At 40.6% G+C, this 21720-nt stretch overlaps 1 long non-coding RNA gene across 1 annotated transcript; it reads right to left on the reverse strand.

Moving 5' to 3' along the window:
• Nucleotides 1-14517: 14517 nt before the first annotated feature.
• On the reverse strand, nt 14518-21133 carry LOC118009184. Its single transcript, XR_004678827.1, has 4 exons — nt 19596-21133; nt 19039-19223; nt 18266-18358; nt 14518-14649 (listed from the first exon to the last, which is right to left on the reverse strand). It is a non-coding gene; the product is annotated as an uncharacterized LOC118009184 (long non-coding RNA).
• Between the last annotated feature and the right edge of the window lie 587 nt (nt 21134-21720).

The raw sequence follows: 21720 nt of genomic DNA on the forward strand, positions 1-21720 counted from the left end.
CAGAATAATTTTCTTAAAAAATAGAAATTAACCTTAATTATTGAAATTATATCTTTCAAAAGGTACGAGATAATTTAAATTAAGTATAACAAAAGAACATCTTGTTAACTACCTACAACTCCTTATAAGCAATAACATTAATGATTTAATAAGGAAGCTGTTCCCCACCAGAGAGAGGAGAATAAAATACAGATACTGGACAGAAAAATTAATGCATATTATTGAGCCTAATATTTCCATTTGTTACCGGTAGGACGCAAACAATATACCCTGATAAAGCCTTATGTTTAATTCAAAGAAAGTACTTTCCCCCAATTCCTCATATAATATTTGAATTGTGATGAGAAATAAATCTATCCACACTATTTCTACCTTTAAAATGCTGTAATAGTTGTGTGCATTTATATAATATTTTGAATTTCGGTCTACTATATGGAGCTTTGATTATTCACTGAGTGAATGGTACATTAAATGTATTTTGGGAAAAGGTAGAGTAGAAATATTAAATAAAAATTGTAATTATGGGAATACTAATGTGAACATACTTTATACATTTATATATAAGTTTTTGTTTGCTATACATAAATGATTATATATATACATTATATATTTATAAATGATAATATAAGCAGGGAGAAAAATACCAGGTTGTTCGAGAAGTAGGAGGGATTGTGTGGGGAAAGGGGGAATGCATAGAAATAAAAAAAGTCTTCACTAAAAATAAACACCAGCATGTCTTCTTATTTCTGTAAAATTATGAATCTGTGGATAGACAAATTAGAGTTAAAAGTTCCAGCTACAGCTATTGACTTACAGAAAATCCCATGACAAATTACCAAATAAAAATTAGATTTTAAAGTTGACAGAGTGTGTCAGATAATGGTAAACACAAATAATGAAACAAAAGAGAGAAACCAGAGATACATGTGTATAAATGACTATATTTGCCTGTTTGACTAGGAGAAAATAGGAAAGGGTGCCTACTGTTCTATTAAAAATGGATGCCCCTGGAGATTAGGAAGATGGGAAAGTTTATTAGTGTTTCCTGTAAACATCTTTGTATTATTTCACTTATACAATATAGATACCACAAGAGTTTTTTCACCTGTAAATCTTTTGTTAAGGTACAATCGTGGAAACGGCTCATAATCTTAAGTATTCAGCTCAACGAACTGTGACAAAGTGAATGCAACCATGTAACCATCACACAGATGAAAAAAAAAATTATCAGCATCTCAGAAGACTTCCTGGTGTCCCTCCCAGGCATTACCTCCAGGATCCCTCTCTCTTTCATCTTCCCTCTATTTCCTTAAATTGGGGCCTTGTCTGCTTTTCAAGTGTATATAAATGAAACAATACACTACACATGGTCTGTATTTGGAAGCGGTCATTTCACCTTATGGTTGTAAGATTCATCCATGTTGCTTTACGTACCAGTAGTTCATTCCTTTTCATTCAGGTAGGAATACACCGTAATTCACTTAGATTCTCTACTATTGACGGATGCTTAAGTGGCTCACAATCTTGAGATAGTAGGAATAATATAAACACTGCCACAAAAATTCTTGTACATTTTAATAGATACACACTCTATCCCCTTGTATATTCCCAGGTTCTGTTGGCAGTGAAAAACCTTGAGGGACGAGGCAACGTTCTGGGCAAAAATCAGTCTAGCTTAGCGTTTGCTATATAACAACAGGTTCCCCAAGTTCAGTGTTGCTCTCCGTATCGCCAACCCTCTGTGTTGCCCCCATGGGACTTTAGGGGAAAGAGGAGGGGACGAAAGTGATGTTCATGCTGCTTCCCCTGCCATGAGTAATAAATTCCTTTGTCTCTGACCCAGAGGTCTTGGGTCTTCTGTCAGCATCAGTGAAGTATCAAAGGCTAACTGGTTAGCTCGTAGTAAAGTAAAATCAAATCCCAAATGGATACCTGCCGCACCAAATATTCCAGTGTATGTCCCACAAACATAACTACGATAAAAACATCAGCATCAGGAAAATGACATTTAAAATGGCCTGGCGCGCGAATTTACTGACTGCGTGCTCACCGTCACAGCCCCATGTCCTGGTGGAGGACATCCACCAGTGCAGGGAGCGGACGAAGTGGGTGAAGAACTTGGAGGACCTGCCCATGGTGCTGGTTGGGAACGAGCGTGGCCGGGCCCTGTGCACCGCGGCACAGCTTTCCCTACGTGGAGACATAGACCAACACGCGCCAGGGCAGCCACTCTGGCTCTAGCTCCAGCTCCGCGACACTCCGGAACCCCCGGGACAGGTATGACCCAGCGGCCCCCAGAGCTGGCGTGGAGGACCTCATGCCTTCTACTCACCCGGATGTGAGACGGGGCAGCACAAGGTGTGCGAGCTGAGCCCGTGCGTCCGAGCGGTGGCAGTGCCTACTCTCCTGAGGTTGCTGCATGCCCTCTGCAGTCCTGCGGACCTGGCAGGTGCCAGATGCAGGGAGGAGGCGCAGATGGAGGAAGAAGGAAAGTAGGAAAGGAAGGAAGTGCGCTAGAGCGGGACCAGCCCAGGGACTTCGGACCGAGGTGACCACAGACCCTTCCACGGATGCCTTGCACAGGCTGTTAGGATCTGTCCCAGACGCCACCAGCCCCCCAAGCCGGCTACTCTCCTCTCGGCCCTCTCTCTCCTAGCCCTTCAAGCAGAGGCTGAATCGCAGTAAATATCTGATAGTCTTGAAAAAGATCCTCAGATCCCACTCAAGTTTCACTGAAGACATAGTTTGGAATTGCATGGTCTTTATTTCTCAAGTCTCTTTATTCTCCTCCAGTCTGGGACAGTTTCTCCACCTTTTCTAACTTTTATGACTTTGACATTTTGACAGAGAGAGACACAGCAAGAGAGGGAACACAAGCAGGGGGAGTGGAAGAGGGAGAAGCAGGCTTCCCGCTGAGCAGGGAGCCGAAAGCGGGGCTCGATCCCAGGACCCTGGGATCATGACAGGGTCATGAGCCGAAGGCAGACGCTTAATGACTGAGCCACCCAGGCGCCCCTGACTTTGACATTTTTGAAGATTATAAGCCAGTTATTTTCTAGAATGTCCCTCAATTTCACTGTCTCTGCTTACTCATTCAGTATGCATTATTGGTAGAACTATCAATGTAGTTGATGCTATGTTCTTATTGCATCTTATTAGGTGGTACAGTCCAATTTGTCCAATTTACTGATGGTGTGCATCTCGATCATTTGATTAATGTGTTGTCAACCAGGATTCGTCACTGTAATGTTATGCTTTTCCTGTTTCATGGGAATGTAATTTAATAAATGTTTCATGGGAAGTAATTTGAAACTATGTAAATATCCCATTTTTCATCAAACTTTAAACTTGTTTGTTTAGGACTTAGAGGTTTTTATTTTATTCAATGAGTCATAATCCACTGCTATTATTATTTATTTTTATGCTCAAATTGTCTCAGACTTGGCCAGTGGGGGGGGGGGGGCATCCAAATTGGCTTCTGTGTCTTTCTGATACAATTCCATTTGAGTTTTTGCTTGCTTCCTGTCATAATAATATATTCCAGGCTCATCTCATACTTTCCCTGCCTACATCGATATCTACATATCCATTTACATATGTTGAAAACCATGAGTTCACATCAATCATTCTATTTCCAATCAACACCACAGGGATCATTTTAGCTTTCTACCCTTCTGTGATTATAACTCCCTTCTCAAACAGTAAGAAACTTGGCATCTACAGTCCTTGATATTACTTATTTGTACATTCTGTCCTATGTAACCTAATAGAAACTGGGCAAAGGGTTTAGACAGGCAATTCACAAAAGAGAATATCTAATTGCCAAGAAGCATTTAAAAAGGCACTCAACGTCACTAATAATCAGGAAATGCAAATTCAAACCACAGTGAAATTTCACTACACACCCAAGTGGGTGAGGATGGAGAGCACAATATCACTTTATGCTAGTCAGGTATATTTTTTATTTTATTTTACTTTTTAAGTAGGCTCCACACCCAGTGTTGAGCCCAGCATGGGGCTTGAACTCATGACCTTGAGATGAAGACCTGAGCTGAGATTGAGCAGCAAACTGACTGAGCCACCCAGGTGCCCCTATGCTAGTCAAGTATAAATTAGTACAACCATTTTGGAAAAGATCTTGGAATTCATTATAAAACTTGATAGAACAATTCCACTATTAAAGTACATTCAAAGAGTAATGGATCTTTGTAATGAATCAAACTGAAACTACCTGAAAGTCCATCAACATCTGAGTCCATGAATAAATTGTGGTATGTTCATACAAAGAAATATTATACAGTGATAAAAAGGAACAAACTCCAAGAGATATCCAAAAACACAGACTAATTGAACAAACATAACATTGAGCAAAAGAAGGATGACCTTAAGTGATGGTATCATATGAGGTTTCACAGAAACCAGACAGAACCAAATGTTGACAGAGGTGGTAAAAGTCAGTTTGAATAGTGCTTGCAGAGGTGAAGGAAAGAACTGTATTCAAGGAAGGGCAGGGGAGATTTCTGGAATGCCCAAATGGTCTATTCCTTGCAATTTTCTATAGACATATTATATTTTATAGTTTAAAGATGTCCAAAATTGATTGGCCGCTCCTAGATGCAAATAATTGATGTAAGGTCTTATTGTGTAATAGACCAGATTCAAATTGTCAGTCAGGCTTTTAAGCCTTCTTAAATCAGACTTAATTTATTCATCCAGTCTCAGCCCTTAGTTCTCTATGATATGTATTCTATAAATAAGTCACTGCCAAAGAAAAATTGGGGACAAGTCAAGAAAAGGCAATTCACAAAGAAGAAATACAGTAAAAACCACTTAAAAAAATCAACCTCATTGTAAACAAAGATGCAAATGTTTAATACTTACTTATCAGATTGGCAAGATAATGATAACATCCAGTATGGTAAAGGTGTGGGGAAATAGGAATTCCCATTAAAATCTAGATAAGAAGAATAATTAAAGGAAAACAGAATATAATTAGGTGATAAAGAAATCAGCTGAAAGGAATGAAGTGATGTTAGTTGAAAAATATACCTAAGAGACAAAGAGGAGAAACCAAACTCAGTCAGTATTGAAAAAAAAAAATCACTTGAGAGAAATACCCAGCTCATGCAATCCAAATAATACATGAACTTATATTTTTTTTCCTAAATTCATCATCCTTTTCCCAAATGCTTTGACAATGGTCAGTTCCCTCCTTGTTTGGCTCTAAAATTCTTTGCCAGGGGACAGGGATTCCATAAAAGAAATGCAGAACAGAAAAATATTCTAATGATGAAGTTAATCCTTGAATAACTTGAGATGAGAATTATAGAGGACCCTCCTGAAAGATTCAAATATTGCCCTGATTATTTCTTAAATTACCAAGTAGAAGCAATCAGAGATTCATTCAAGCACTGAGATGTCCCGCAGAGAAGCAACTAGGTAAGAGTAGGTTGGAGAACAGAGGAGGATACTTCCAGAGAAGGAAATAACACTGTCATATCTACTCACAAAGCTAAATACAGGCAAAATAATGACAAAGATTGTACTTCCTAGCCTTTTCAATTCCCCATGTCTGGTTTGGGCCTCTGTTCTTTTTGTCCTTTTATAAAAAAGTTAAATACACTGAGGTAAGGCTGCCCCCATACGGCTGAAGATTTCTCAGGGAAGTCCAGCCCCTCCCACATCCCATTCTTTGTGGCCATTTCTCATTCTTTCAAGTTCCCTCTGCTGAAGTCCTAATGGATTGACATTATCCCTCTCATTGGATGCATTTTAACCAGGACTCCACGTCTAAGGAGGAAACTGAATATTGCTCCTTAGCTGTTAGAAGAGATATATATGGTGGGGCTTTTGTATGAGCTCCGTTTATGAACTTCATCTACAAGTAATCCTTGCTTCTTCATAAACATCTTGGCATCTGGAAACCGGACCCTAATTAAGGAGAAGAACATTCCATCAAAGTGAGACAGTCTCCATCTTTTTGTCTCAAGACTTATGAAAAGAACAATGATTGCCCACTGGAATTATCATTAAACATCAAAGTCAAGGACTGACTCAAAATGAAGTCATGAAGTAGGTTTAATTTTAGAACCTAACACAGCTTTTGGTTCATTCTTATCCCAGGTGGCTTGTTCCTCTAATCTGATGTGCTCTGTTCAGTTTCTTCCTTATCCTCACATCTTATATATCCAATAGTTTAAAAGGATCTAATGTTGGGGTGCCTGGGTGGCTCAGTGGGTTAAGCATCTGCCTTTGGCTCAGGTCATGATCTCAGGGTCCTGGAATCGGGGGCATCGGGCTCCCTGCTCTGAGGGGAGCCTCCCTCTCCCCCTGCCTGCTGCTTCCCCTGCTTGTGTGTGCGCTCTCTCTCTGTCAAATAAATAAAATCTTAAAAAGAAGGATCCAATGTTATCATTTACATTAAGGTTTACATCACTAATAATAACCTAATGTGTTACTTTCTAAGAGATATTTGCATTTTGAAGAGAGAGAACTCTTTTTTAATTCAGAAGAAGAAGGTTCAGCCCTGGAATTGCTGAGATCCACTACAGGTTAGAGGACAAATGTCTCTTTTCAAAAACTCTCAAAGCAGGTTTATTTTGATATAAGTCTTGACATATTGAAATCAGAGGCTGCAAACTGCCACACCTGGGCCAAATTTGGGCCACATACATCTCACTTAGCACAGAATTTGAAGTAAATCTAAGCCAAAACTTAAAACCTAAAAATTTGAATGAATTTCCAGCTTCTCTTAAAGAAGGGGGAGGAGGAGGAGGAGGAGGAAAAGGAGAAGGAGAAGGAGAAGGAGAAGAAGAAGAAGAAGAAGAAGAAGAAGAAGAAGAAAAGAGGATGTTTGTAAATACTGACATATTTCCATGAGGCAATAGTCATTTGGAACAAAATAGTTCTGCCCCTTTAAACGGGCCAGGAACTTTCCAGTTTGCCACAATTCACATTACACCCTTGTTCCCATGCAAATACTGAGGTCAAATGTCACTTGCTATTTATTATCAAACACCATTTGCTTACAGTAGAAAAACATCAGTTTCTTTGGGTTTTCCAAAAGTAGAAAAATAAGAGACAGTGAGGGCCACTGGACTTTTCCTAGACTCAGGCCTACTTTACCCATTTATACTCATTTGCTGGTCTCTGCAGACATTTGAGTTCGAGATTTTTAACTTAAGTATTTTAACATGCTTATCCATATTGAGCCATTCAACCAAAAAAAAAATTTGAGGATTAAACAGATTGGATAGAAAAATTTGCAAGAAAAGAAGAGGTGGGAGAGTCATTTTATAATTTCATATATAACAAAAATATGAATGTATATTTCTAATATATATTGCCCTCCCCCATCCCAAAAAAGAAAAAACAGCATGAAAAGTGCTATGGAAGTGCAGAGGCTGAGGAATGTGCCCTCTGGATGCAGAGGGGAGCCTGGAGGAAGGACTGACAAAGTAATTCTTGAGCCAAGCCTTAAAGGATGAGAGAGATTTTTCTTGGCAGAGAGAATTTTATTACTTTGTGATGAAGTCTGGGAGTAAATATTGAAACTTTGACTTATTCTTTCCCATTTCCATTTTTTTTTTTTGTGGCATTCATTATAATTTTCCACACTGAAGTCCTCACACAGAGGGGGCAGGATCACATGGATACATGGAATCCAACAATATTGAGTCAATCAGTCATGCCCAACAGAATCATTTCCATTAGAATTTAAAGTTGACAAACTTGTGGGTGTAGAAAGAGTCCTGTGTTTGGGCTGTGGCCCTGCTCCTTCCTCCCTCTGTGACTTTGAGCAGGGTGAAACTTCTCTGAGTCTCAGCTTCCTCCTCTATATGTTATAGATGGAAAAATTGCATCTCTCCTGTCTTGCAGAGCTGCCATGGGAGTTTAGAGGAAAGCATACGAAAATCCATTTTCATCTGTGACATGTTCTTCAAATATGAGGTGTGATCCTGGAAAGTGTCCAGCATAGAAATGGACACACAGAAGGTACTTGAGATGTTTTTTTTAAATACATTTTTTTTTTGCTTTGTTTTGGAATACTTGGAAATTTACAGAAAATTTGCAAAGAGAGTTCAGAGTATTCCCATATACCCCTCACGTAGTTTCAGTTTTCTGCTAATGTTTTCATCTTACATTACTGTGGTACATTTGTCAAAACTAAGAAATCAACATTGGCACCTTAGTATTAGCTAAAATCCCAGATTTATTTGGATTTCTGCTAATGCCCCTTTTCTGTTCAGGATCCCTTCCAGGAGGCCATATTGACTTAGTCATGTGTCTCCTTCGTCTCCTCTGGTCTTTGACAATTGCTCAGTCTTCCCTTGTTTTGTTTTGTTTTTTTATAACCTTGGCAGTTTTGAGGAGTATTAATGAGGTATTTTGTAGAATTTTCCCCAATCTGAGTTGGTCTGTGGTGATTAGACTGGGGTTGTGTGAGGAAAGAATATGCAGAGGTGAAGCGCCCTTTCCTCACATCACATCAGGGGTATCTGGTATCCACACATCACTGGTAATGTTCACCTTGGTCACCTGAATAAAGTGTTGTTGGCCGGCCCTCTCCCACTGCAAATTACTATTTTTTTCTATTCTATACTCTGAGTCACTGAGTCTAGCCCGCCCTCAAGAGAGTTGGGGAGGGGATAAATTCCACCTCCTGGGTGGGGGTTGGGGTGTATCTACATATATTATTTGGAATTCTTGAGGAAACTTCATATGTTTTGAATCATCAACTAATAGAAACAATATTGATTGATCTAAGATTCATTTTTTATTCCTTGCAGACTTAACCTCCGGTAAGAATGCTAAGATTAGACTTTTAGCCAACCAGCAGACAATGGGTGAGGGAATGAAGAGTCACTAAAGACCTACAAAATCCACAAACTAGAAAATAAGCCTCTTTATGCCTGAGCATTAACTATATTTCCCACCACGTCAGAATGCCAAGGAGCAGAGCTTCCTAGTGTGGCAAGCCATACTCCTGGGTCACCAGCAGATGGCGCGATTGAGTAACAGCCAGGCAGTCTCCCACTTAACCCGGCCTTTGCATAAACAGCAAACTCGCCGTAGACCAAAGAAACAGTGCGCTTGCTATACCCATTATTTTACTTTTGCCCTGGAAGGATATTTCCAAATTTTAATAATAAAAATAGCATTTATTTGGTTTCTGAAAACTGATCAAGATAAAATGGTGTCTGTGGTTTCTATAGCAATTCTAAAGTCTGAAGTCTATTTTCGTGGGAACAATCTCTTCTTGTGTTTGTACTCAGATGTCAGACTCTATTCTCATAATGGTCAATAATGTGAAGAATGAGGTCATAGATATTTTTGCAGACTCGTATGCTTTGTATTTTATCCACAAAGGTCATTAATTGTTATTAGCTAGTACTTAGGTAAATCAGGAAGAGCTATACCACTTATGAGCTGATGCTATTTATTTTTTTTTAAGATTTTTATTTATTTATTTATTTGAGAGAGAGAATGAGGGAGAGAGAACACATGAGAAGGGATAGGGTCAGAGGACAAAGCAGACTCCCCGCCGAGCAGGGAGCCCGATGCGGGGCTCGATCCCGGGACTCCAGGATCATGACCTGAGCCGAAGGCAGTCGCTTAACCAACTGAGCCACCCAGGCGCCCTGAGCTGATGCTATTTAATAAGGATTTGGGGATGGTATTAACATGCCTTCGCTATAGAACCCAAATATACATGTCCCCATTAAGCTGGATTGTCAAGATAGACTCAGAGATGGGGAAGGAAAAAGGAAAGAGAGAAGGGGGAGGGCATGGTGTAGAATCGGACTTGATTAGAGGAAAGAAAATAGACACATAAAATCTAGCTTTGGGGGGCTTCAGCCTCAGATTTCCTGAGATGAGAGAAAACGTGTATTTCTACGACATCCCCAGTGTTCAATTTTCATTAATTTAATGTATTAAAGTATCAAAGATTATTTCCATTGGAAAACTTTTGGGGGTTACCATTTTGTGGTATTTTATTTCACATACTGAATGAATTTTATAGAGCATCAAAGTTGGGGTACATTTTGACAAGTTTATTTATATGAAAAACTTGGTCAGAATCTGTCAACTCTTTTCAAAGAAAGTGTGGAAAACATAACAGATTGTGTATTGAATAATCATGTTTAAAAGAAATCTCACTGGATTTTTATATAGCAATCCATCTTAAAAAAGGCAGACCTTTTTTTGTAGGTTGGAATGTGTTGGATTATTTGTTACTGAGAGAATTCTAAGAGTAGAAAAGAAGTCTCACTAAAATAATAGCTTCAATCACTTCTATTTATTGAGCAGTGACTACATGCTTAGCACTGTGGTAAGTACTTTACATATATTATCTCATTTAGTCTTTAGAATAACACTACGGGAAGGTATTATTATTTCCATCTTACAGAGGAGCAAATTGAGTTTTAGACAGGCTAAATAACTTACCTATCCAAGATGAGAGAACCGGTAAGTAGCTGAGCCCAGAATCTGCCTGCTCTAAACCATAACAGGCCTTCCTCCCCATAGGAGGTATTTCTTTTTTTCCTTTTAAGATTTTATTTATCTATTTGAGAGAGAGAGAGCACAAGAAAAAGGGCAGAAGGAAAGGGAGAGAATCTCAAGAAGATTCCCTGCCCAGCGTGGAGCCTAATGCAGAGCTCGATCTCATGACCCTGAGATCATGACCTGAGCCAAAATCAAGAGTCGGACACTTAACCGACTGAGCCACCCAGATGCCACTCCTCGCCCCCCATAGGAGGTATTTCTATGGCAAATCTAATTCAGATCAATCCTGCTTTGGTGGCAGCAAGTCATGATGCTATATCTTATACTTCTATTTGCCATTATTATACATCAACATTTAATCCAAGACACTCTGGAAAATATCTAGACCAAAACCAAAACCGAACAAAAACAAACAAACAAACAAACAAAAAACCCTTTTCTCTTTAAAAGAAGAAAGGCAACTGGACTTAGGTCCATTATCCTTTGTTATGACCTCTAAAAGGGTCCTAGTCTTTGCATGCTCCTTGGCAAACTCACTGTACCCTGAAATTCATCTTAAAAGGATAGGTCAGATTTTTATTATAGGTTTGAACATGTTGGATTTTTTGCTACTTAATGAATTCTAAGATGGCAGAAGAGAAATTCTACAGAATCTAAGAAAAGGAAATGATTAAAAACTGATGGCTTAGATTGATTTATCACATTGGAAAGCTTGACCTCAGGTTGTTCTGACATGACCCAGTCCTGGTTAGTGCAGCTGAACCGTTATTAAGGCTTCAGGGTGTTATTTTTATATAAGTGTAGGAACAAGAAATAGGAAAAAGTTAATCCCTGGCAGAATGGTGCATCTTTTCACCTATATAGCTGCTGGGGTTTGCTGAATCCTTGAGAAGTTTACCTCGTATAGTTTCGGCTAACATGTTACAGCAGAGCATTTCCGGATACTGGCCTGATTAGACTACTGATAATCATGTTCATGTTCTCAGTCTCATTACAAAACCATGCAGCTTTTTTTGAGGAGAAAACAAAAGAATGATCAGATCTCTCATTTTACATTGTAACTTGCTCAAGGTCAAGCGCCAATTTAGCAGCTAAACCGAACCCAGAACTACGTGTTCCTAACTTTAACCCCTGTGTTCAGCTCTCCCATTGGAGTCTGAGCCTCTCCCTTTTCTGCCTCTTCACAGACAAAAATGAAGGTGAGGAGCATCCATCAAAACCGGCATGTTTATTCTCTGTCCCTTCTGTTTAACTCAAAGGCTCCTCTGAATCAAGGAAGCGCCGTCTTTCCTTTCTTCACTGTGCCGTAATTGTTTTCTAAGCAACACTCAGGATCAAATAAGATTTAGAAGACTTCTGGATCAAAAGAAGGTGGTAAGTGAAGACTTAAAATTTAGCAGTGAGTACATTATACATAATTTCTGGTTAGGCGTGATGGCCATGAAAGAAACAATAACTACATATGTAAAAACCAAAGCAGAAAAAGAACTGCATGGGCAGGGAGTTTATAGCCAAGATAGAACTTGGGCTTCTCTTGGCCTAATGCCATTTTCAATATACCTATAACTGAATGTAATGTAATGAAATGTAATGAAATTGGGCGCCTGGGTGGCTCAGTTGGTTGAGCGACTGCCTTCAGCTCAGGTCATGATCCTGGAGTCCCGGGATCGAGTCCCACATCGGGCTCCCTGCTCGGCAGAGAGTCTGCTTCTCCCTCTGACCCTCCTCCCTCTCATGTTCTCTGTCTCTCATTCTCTCTCTCTCAAATAAATAAATAAAATCTTTTAAAAAATGTAATGAAAATTGAACCCTCTAAAAAGGCTTTGTGTAGTAATGATTAAATTAAATCATACTCCTTCATAGGTGTGGTATCGTTCTAAATGTTACCATTACATGATTGTGATTTTTATCCCCAGTCTTTCTGGGCCTAATTTATCAGCTGTATAATAAAAGAAATTTTAAAGTCTAAAAAAAAAAATTCTCTGTCCCTCTGACCCGTCTGCTCCCACGTTAATGTGTGAGGAGTAGAGACACTGGGATGCTAATCAATTTCTAACAGAAAAGTCACACAAGCTTGTGCTACAATCTAATTCACCCACACATATCTTAGAAGAAAAATTGCTGAAGGTCAATCTGGTTTGCTGTTTTTCTGCCACTAGGAGGCCTCTGGTATAAAGAAATAAACCCTTAACATTCAGGAAAATCACATTCTAACACAAGCACGACCACTAATTCAAGATCTACCCATAACTAAAATGAGTAAGTTAATTGATTCATTTCACCTCGGGCAAGTGGTCAGAGGACAAAGAGCTTGATTAAGCAAAGCCTTGGCCTTGGTAAATGGGCCATGACAGAGCTGACATCTGAGTCATAGCCTGGTCAAGATCCAGACTCTGAATCTGAACTCAGCTCTTTGAACCCACAGCTGGACACTCTGAGTTTCATTTTGAGAGAAGCTGGCTCTGACTCTTCTTGGAAAATATATAATTTTTTTTAAGGCAGAAGAGTGGTGTATCTTATATATTCTTTCTTAAAGCACTAATGTGGGCTTTTTATTTTAATATTTTGGCTCAAAGCGTCTCTAAGAAGATATGAAGCTCATGGTAAGTGGATGAAAAGTTGTTTTTAAAGCAATGTCTTTTGGAACATAGTCTAATAATATATTTTAAATAAGTTTGTTTTATTTTTTAAAAAGCAGACTGAGGTTTGAGCCAGTGAACACCAGAGGAAGGCACAAATCTAAGTCCTTGAGCAAGAAAACTTTTTTTTTTTAATTGGGTCCCAAGGAGGGGGGATTATCACAGTGCCTCTGGCCGTGATCACCCCCAGAGAATGAACACCAGTAAGAAAGGGAGAAAGCAGAAATGCTCAAAGAACAGAGAAAAGAGAGTTAAGTTTCCAAGGCCAACCCCAAGTGCTATGGGATTAAAGAAAAGTTTGGGGCACAGGAAGGGGTAAATGAAGGGAGGGCCCAGAAAGAGGGACCCAACTGGCCTTGACAAATGGCCGTAGATAATAAGGAGGTAGTAACCCCTGTGAAGCTCCCCACTGCAGGGGGCTCTGGGATTAGGAGGCCTAATATTTCATTTGTTTGCAGTGCTAAAATGCAACCCCCTCCCTGGTCCTCCTCGAAGCCTTTAAAAACACTGCCACCTAGTGGAGATAAAGATGAAGGGGTCTTTTACCACTTGGGGCTACATAGGAGAATCCTGGGGTGAGACAGGTGTGTGACCCACAGCTTAACAAGAAGAGAGAGAGAGGGGCCCCAAGCAATCTGCAGAAATAGGTAGAGGCCTCACTGGATATGGCTTTCAGCTATTACAGAAGGGTTCAAGAGAAGGCTGACCCCAGAACATGGGAAAGGAAACAGAAAAGAATCTAATAGAACTTCAGAGCAGATCTGGATTGTTTTCTATAACATTCCAGACACATGGATATGCTCTTTGAGTGGACACCTATTGTGTTGCTGTTCATGAGTTTTTTTTTTTGTTTGTTTTTAAAGATTTATTTATTTATTTATTTGACAGAGAGAGACACAGCGAGAGAGGGGAACACAAGCAGGGGGAGTGGGAGAGGGAGAAGCAGGCTTCCCGCTGAGCAGGGAGCCCGATGTGGGGCTCGATCCCAGGACCCTGGAATCATGACCTGAGCCGAAGGCAGACGCTTAATGACTGAGCCACCCAGGCACCCCTGCAGTTCATGAGTTTTTGAAATGTATGTTCCCTTCAGGGGCAACTCCTACCCCTCCTTACTCTGATCTGAAATATACTTCTCCATTAGCTTTTCTGTCCAGTGGGTTGGATTTAGTTATTCTGTGTTTCAGAGAGCTTGTTCAATGGATAATTGCATTCTGCTTCTATTAAACATTTTAATTCTGGAAGTCATCCAGGTTATTTGAGGCAGATTAGAAGTATACCGATAAGTCAAAAGAAAAAAAGTCTCTCAGTCTTACCACACTTTAATTTTAATAATGTATAAAGAATTGTTTATTTCGATTACAACAGTAAAAATTTTACATGCAACAATCAAGGAGTGGCTGGTTTGGTTAATATGTTTGTAGATATCTAAGCATTTCATATTCTGAACTTTCAGTTGTTGTAGAATGGAAATGTTTCCAAAGCACATCCTAAAATGTAGCACCTTTAAGAAACATAGAGATGTATAATGTAAACTTTTTTTTTTTAAAGACTTATTTATTTGAGAGAGAGAGAGAGTACGAGTGGGAAGGGCAGAAGGAGAGAAAGTGAGAGAATCTCAAGCAGACTCCGTGCTGAACAGGGAGCCCGACGTGGGACCTGATCCCCTGACCCCGAGATCATGAACTGATCCGAAACCAAGAGTCGGATGCTTAACCGACTGAGCCACCCAGGTGCCCCTGTAGTCTTTTTTGGTGATATGATGATATCCTATCAATCATGGTATCAAGTATTTTTTATCAAGTGTTTATTCAGCACTTTCTGATCACCTTACTGATGAGAGAGGGTCCTCCACCCTAAGTAGCATGAGATGGTGAACACCTGACACCTGGCACTGGCCAGATGGGATGACAGCAGTTCATTGGTCACATCTACTCACAGGCTGGGGGAGGATCCTGCACGGCATGCAAAGCCACATTCGGGCTGCACCGGGGAGCAGACCGAACCAGCAGGGGCAGTGGGAGGCAAGGTTTGTAGTAACCAGAGGGGGAAGTGTCCCCAGTCTTGCAGGAGGATGCGATTGACTTGCCTGAATAATTTTGTGGGCTGGAAGGGAGCTGAGAGCGGTTAGGTTGAGGACCCGGTGAGGTGCAGCTGACCTGGCGAACAGGGAAGCTAGTCAGGTGAGCAGCCTTTCCTTCTGGGTGCAAGGCATATCTTGCAAGAGTACGGGACTCAGAGCTAGGCCTTTGGGGCCTACTGAGGCTCAAAGATATCAAGGCAGCCCATGAAACTTTAGGCCCGACACTGTAAGCACCTGCTATGTGCTTAGCAGGATGAGTAAAATGGGCCTTGAGGAACCAACGATCAAGTTTGGGATACACGTCTACAACCAAATAGTTATAATGCATTGCTGTAAGCTCTGCAGTAGAAGAGGTATACGTTGATTGGAAGCATGGCAGAAGGACTGGCTGATTGCCTGGGGCACTTGGAAAAGGCGTCATATCAAACCTCAGTTATGATAGAGGGTTGTTACTGTCGGAGCTGACAGAGGGCTGGGAAACACAGCCCCGCTTTCCCTGCACAGAGCAAACGGCCCTTTGATGACTAGTGCTTCTGGGTTTACATGTCCTTTTCCTGGCATGCTGCTCCCCCTGGAGTAACGATTGAGCCATCAGATCCATATTTTCCCATCCCTCCCCAGACATGGCAAGAACCATATGCCTGTGTCCAGGGAGAGGACCCAGAAGAGCTATTTATCCCTCTCTCTCTGGAAACAAAGCAAAACAAATAAAAACCGAAACAGAACGGTTGCCTTCCATCTCTCTCTATCTTTCCCTGCCTCTCTTCCTCTCCTCCCCCCCCCCCCTTCCCCCCCCCCCCCCCCCCTCCTTCCTCCCCCCCCCCTTCCTCTCTCCTCCCTACCCACTGCTGTTAGCAACCCCCCAACACTTCTAACTTCTGTCGGCTGAAATGGTCGATGCTGTATACTGTTCTTAATTCTATTTTTATTCTTGTATCTTCTGCTTCTTGCCACCTCGCCTATGTTCTTTAGCTTTTAACCCACAGGGACATTGATCTTTGGAAGACAGAAGTACCCAAAGAGCATTCTCCTTTCATCCACACGTGCACATGTATTCTAGCTGGCAAGTCAACCAAACACAATCTTTGACAGTTCAACTCGCTGCTAACTGCTGAAGTCAGCGCCTGTCTTTTCTCCTGACCCCATTAGTACAGACCTGGTGTTGCTGCCATATTAGTCACAAAATAGTCATGTTTAATTAGTATTTCCACATGTTTATGTTCAGTTTGTGATAGTTCCTATCAGGATCTCTGACAGGGGCCAATAAATAGTGCATCTCTTCCCTGATGCAATCTGGACAAATGAAGGGGAAAAAGTGGCAGACGGAGATCAGAAGATTATGGTTATTACTGTTAGAGGCTAAGGTGGAGGCTGTAGCTTGGTGAGGGGCAAACGGGCCTGCTAAATGGGTCCCAGAGCTCAGCAGAACTCTCCCAGACTCTGCCTCTCTAGAGTCTTGCCTTATGTGGGAGATTCACCCGTAAGAGAAGGGTAGTACTAACCGAGCACACAAAGGGGCTTCCTCCCCAAGCCTCCAATTCCCCCAGCTGCTTGGATGAGTGGAGAGAGACCAGGTGCATTTAAGAAAAATTTCTCCTGAGGAAAACTAGAGAAATGGGGAAAAAGCATTTCTCCTCTACCATTTCACAATGGCTGTAATGTGAAATTATGTACCTCAGAAAAACCAGCATTTGTTAACCTCTCTTCGTGTTATAATACTAAATTAACTGTTTAAATTTTGGTTTTCTTCTCTTAGATCATTCTATTAGTATATTCCATACTTGCGATGCATCTTATTTTGATGAAGGGGGGATTTACAAATTTAAAATGTTGCAGAAACACATCTTTGTGAATTCTCTCAGAAGGTATGAGTGATTGGTAGCAAATATTAGTACAAAAAAAAATCTTATCTCTTTCTATAGAATTCATTATATCCTTTTTCTACATATTCTGGAAAGTTCTTAAAAACCCATAAGACCTAATCATAACACTGAAAAAGCCTGAGATGAATTTGATACAAAAAGAAAAAAGAAGAATTTAAAGGAGCAAACACATGACACCGATTCAGTATTAAACATAATTATGTACTACTTGAAAATGCTTACTGGGTCAATTAGCAAAAAATATATGTAATGTATTATGGACATTTTCCATTTTGATGGCTTAATGTGAAATATTTGCTATGTTAAATGCAATTTAACACTTCACATTTTTTGCTTCTTATGAATAAGTTATTGATTTAAAATTTGTATGCTGCTTTAATTCATAAAAGAATAACATAGAGAAATTATATGGCATTTTAGATTGCCAAAGTAGTTTGCAAACTTTAAATGAATAATGCAGACAGCACCCCTAGGAGCAGGCCACGGACTCTCTGCACCTTATTTCCATGAGAGTTCCTAGGGAATACAGTCATACAAATCACTATGTTTAGAAACTGTACATAACTAGACATACACAATTTCTACAGGGAAGAGGGGTCTTGAGTCTATCAAACCCATGACAGACAGCTCATAGAAAATGACATAGGCAATCCTCCTATAATAGGATGTTAGGGCAGCTATGGTTAAATGTATGCATAACCATGTACGCAAGGAGAAAGAGCCTTCTAAAAGCAATCCATGATCTCACTCCGAGACTACTTGAAATGGAGACCAGGAAACCTGAGAGCTCACTCGCCCTGTGAGACTTTTTCCCCCTCTATATAAGATGGACACAATGCAGTAAAATACCATAGCAATACACATTTAAATTTGTCTTGAGAAGAGATTCATGGGGCATCCAAGCTCAGTCGGTTAAGCATCTGCCTTCAGCTCAGGTCATGATCCCAGGGTCCTGGGATGGAGCCCCACATCGGGGCTCCCTACTCAGCGGGGAGTCTGCTTCTCCCTCTGCCCCTCCCCCCCATGCATGTGCTCTCTCTCTCTCTCTAATAAATAAATAAATTCTTTTAAAAAGAGAGAGAGAGAGAGTCATAAAGGGCAAGGGTAGTTCAGGAATGAACAAAGGAAGGAAACGGCAAAAAGAATGAACTTACCATGATTGCCAATTGTTTATTTTACACGCTCTGTCCTGAGAACTGCGATTAGTTTTCAGCTAGCGGAGCCTCTCTTCAGGCGTTTCCCTGCATCTGTGGAGGGAGCAAATGACCTATTCTGATAGAGAACTGATAAGCTCTAGGCCAGGAACAGTTGCAATCTCTCTTCCCGGGCTCTATTTAGAGCCTCACTTTTGTTATGCCCTGATTCTCTTTTACACCCTATAGCTTCCCGCATCTCTCTCTTGCTGGCCAGTATCCGGAGGTCCTTCTGGTAGCCGGTCATTTGATCATGCTGGGAATTTCTGTCTTTTTTTAATTTCTCAAGGTTAAGACTTTAATGGGAGGTATTTTGTAAACTGTGTTCATGGCTATTCCTGTTTCTATTGCCAGATGTTAAGAAGGGTCCACACCTTCTCCAATACGTGCTATAGACAATGAATGCCCACAGGAATAGCCATGAACATAGTTTACAAAAGTTGCTAGAGAAAGAATCGTCCCCCAGCACTATTCTCTCCTTTCTTTGCTCTGCTTCGTGCCCCCTCACTCTGTGTCGAATCCACTTTCCCATGATGCTGGCTCCTGGACTACAAAAGAACAGGTCATTTCAACAGTCTAGCGGGTGCGTGTTTGTTGCCAGTAACAGGGACCTAAACAGCTAAGGGTGTCTGAGGGTAATAGAGCAGCCTACTGAAAAGACCAAGCATTCAGACTCTTGGTGACATTTTACTCCATCATTCTTACTGTGTTGGCTTTTGTCATCATCATCTCACCTCATGGCTGAAGAATAGCTTCTGTGCTTCTGATGCCATTACATCTGTTTTCTAGGCTGGAAGAAAGAGGAAGAGGATGGATGGGGCCAGCACCACTCCACTTCCATCTCACTGGCAAGCACCGGCACATGGCCACTCAAACATCAAGGGAGGCTGGGCAATGGAGATTTTTGCTTTCACTGCTTCTATTGGAGAGAAAGAGATAGAAGAAGGGGGTTGGATATGGGCATTGTATCAGCTGAACTGTAGCTTTCATCGCAAATGTCAACTGAAGAGGTCCCTTTCCAACCTCTCCCCAATGGTCAGAAGTGATTGATTTCATAGTGTTTCCTCTATCCCACTATCATACTCCTTCCCTAACTTTACATGGCACACCCTATTTGTTTAAAAATTAAATATGCACTCTGTAGGCTGCACTGGAACAAGGATAATAATCACAATGGTATTGACTTGTTCATTAATTCCCTCAGTTAATGTTCAATTACTGAATATTTATCTTTAACTGCAAAGCACTCAGGTACAATGCTGTATTTCCTGTCATGGAACATATGTCTTACCTGTATGGTGCTTTATCGATTAGGAATGCTTCCAGCAACTACAAGCATAAGATTCAAATGACAGTAATTTAAACCATATTAACAATATATAATTTACTTTTTAAAAAAATTCAAAAGGAGATATGTAGCTCCACCATGTTAGGGTGCTGGGATTATATTTCTGTGATTCCCCTCATGGTTGTAAGAAGGCTGCCACAGCTCCAAACACCTCATCCTTCAAGAATGTGTCCAAAGACAGCCGTTCTCTTTTATCAGAGAATACAATCTTCCTTGAGGCCTCCTCAGTAGACTCATTGGTTAAAAGGGTCATGTGGTTACCACTAGCTTTAAGGGAGGTTGGAAGGGAGTTATTCACCTAGTGAACAAGGACAAGGAGTTGGGGGTTAATCTTGGATAGCCAACCAAGAGTGTTGTCATAGATGCTTTACAGCTTCATGATCTCATCTTATGACTCAGTGAGACTACTATCCCAACGTACTAGAAACTCAAACCTGGAATAAGAGGTATACGCAGCCTTTGCTATGTGGGAGCTTCTGGCTGGGAAATAATTTAAAGATCCTTTGAGGGTGCAAATTTAATACAAGGGTTTTAAAGACATTATAATGCATTTTGCCTATAAAGTATACATACAAGAACCCAAGGAGTAATTCAGAAGATTTTATAGTTTGGGAAGATAATTACATGGTGGAATGAGAAGAGAAATCAGGATACATTGATTCTAGGCTCAGCTTTGGTTAACACACCAGAAAGATTCTAAGCCTCTGCTCCCTCATCTGTAAAATGACTCCTAGACTCCTCCTCAAATATATGAATAATTCTATAATCATGATGCTAGAAGTCATGAGCTAGAAGAATGTTAAAAACCATCTATTACAGCAGCGCCTAGGTGGCTCATTCTGTTGAGCATTGCTCAGCACGGAGTCTGCTTGAGATTCTCTCTCTCTGCCCTTCCCCTGCCCCCTCTTTCACCAAAATAAACCATCTATTACAGTCTCTTTTTACAAATGAGAGCACTCAGGCTCAGAAAGGTCACCATTTGTCCAAATGCATTAATCTAATTTAGAAATTTGAGTCCTAGTATATAACATACTATACTTTCACAAATAATTAATATTACATCCTAATAGATCTTTAAAAAATTCAATCTCTTCCTCTATCTTCTTTTTCATTTTAGGCAGAATCTCTCCAATAGCATTTTACTCTATTTAATAGAAAGCAGATAATGAGTTAAAGCCCACATTTTAGCTGTAAGGTCTTGGGCAAAATACCTAACCTCTCTATAAAATAATAATTACACCTTCTTCATAGTTTTTTTTTTTCCTTCTTTTTTTGAGGACTAGATAAAGTAATCTAATAAGAAAAGTTAGTATAGGGATTGACACAACAAGGATGTAATCCCAGCCATCCACCTCAGTGCTTAAAATTCCTCCAAACTTGAGAAATGTCCTGGACCAATTTCCCCAGCAGGTTGTGTGGAGGGTGAGTCCAAGTCTCATGATTGTAATTTTGTCTTTATATGGTTCTATCTTCTACCTTCACATTATACAGATCTGAAGGCTCTGGGTAATAGCTAAGGGCGTGGTATATAACTGGAAGTCAGACCCATCATCTGAGCCATCATGGAACTCAGTAACCAGTGATTTCTATGAGACAATTTAAATCACTTGAATCAGGGATTCTGAACCTGGGATTCTTGGATGGGTTACAGGGGAACAGGGTACCACCTGACATTTCACTGAAACAGGTTTTCTTTTCTTTTTTTCTTTTTAAAGATTTTATTTATTTATTTGACAGAGAGAGACACAGCGAAAGAGGGAACACAAACAGAGGGAGTGGGAGAGGGAGAAGCAGGCTTCCTGCGGAGCAGGGAGCCGGATGCAGGGCTCGATCCCAGGACCCTGGGATCATGGCCTGAGCCGAAGGCAGACGCTTAACGACTGAGCCACTCAGGCGCCCCTGAAACAGGTTTTCTTAACCTCAGCAATATTTGCATTTTGGGCTAGGTAATTCTGAGGGGTTGTCCTCTGCATTATAAGGTGTTTAGCGGAATCCCTGGCCTCTAACCATTAGATGCTGGTAGTACCTCCCTCCTCATGATAATCAAAACCTCTCCAGAGGTGCCTGG

The sequence above is a fragment of the Mirounga leonina genome, unplaced genomic scaffold (assembly GCF_011800145.1).
Source record: "Mirounga leonina isolate KUSES-001 unplaced genomic scaffold, KU_Mleo_1.0 Mir_127, whole genome shotgun sequence".
In the NCBI taxonomy this organism is placed as follows: domain Eukaryota; kingdom Metazoa; phylum Chordata; class Mammalia; order Carnivora; family Phocidae; genus Mirounga; species Mirounga leonina.